The sequence below is a fragment of the Pteropus vampyrus genome, unplaced genomic scaffold (assembly GCF_000151845.1).
Source record: "Pteropus vampyrus isolate Shadow unplaced genomic scaffold, Pvam_2.0 Scaffold568, whole genome shotgun sequence".
NCBI lineage: Eukaryota > Metazoa > Chordata > Mammalia > Chiroptera > Pteropodidae > Pteropus > Pteropus vampyrus.
Genome location: NW_011889349.1, coordinates 660,694 through 661,380, shown reverse-complemented (window position 1 = coordinate 661,380; position 687 = coordinate 660,694).

Genomic DNA, 687 nt, shown 5'->3' with positions numbered 1-687 from the left:
GGGCCCTTCCCCGGGCCGGACGAAGGCGGCGACGGAGCGGCGGCGCTGCGGCCCCGGGCTCCGTGTGTTCGGAGCGGAGGAAAGATGGCAGCGGCTGCACTTCCTCTTGCACTTTCACCCCTGGGGGGAGGAGAAGGAGGGGGCGATACCAACAACACCCCCCCTCTCGCTTGCAGAAAAAAAAAAGAAACGGCGAGCTTGGTGTGGGGGGCTCCCGGTGCCCCCGGCCCTGCACGTGCGCACCCGTATCCTTGGCCCCGGCCGCCCCGCGCTGCAAACTTTCCACTTTCTTTGTGCCGAGCGCCCCCCCCTCACCCAGCCGAGGATGCACGTCCCCCCTTCCCTATTTATACAACCCCCCCGCAGCTCCGCTCCCCCCGCTTCCTGCCCCCCCTCCCCATTCCCCAGCTCCGCCAATGCTAGCGCAGCTGAGCCCCCGTCCGGCCCCCGCCTCCCCACCCCGCCCGTGATGTCGGGGGCTGCAGTCTCAGCCCCCCCCCGGACCAATGCAAACGAAGCGCCAAGCCAGCAAACCAGCTCGCAGTGCCCCTCCCTCCCCGCCGAGAGTGGCGGCGAGCGGACGGGGCTGGAGGGGGGTGGGCAAGAGGTGTAGATCTGGGCCCCCAGCCCCAGCCTGCGATGTGCACCAGTAAGTGGAGCGGGCGTCAGCTACCCTTCTGAGCCCCC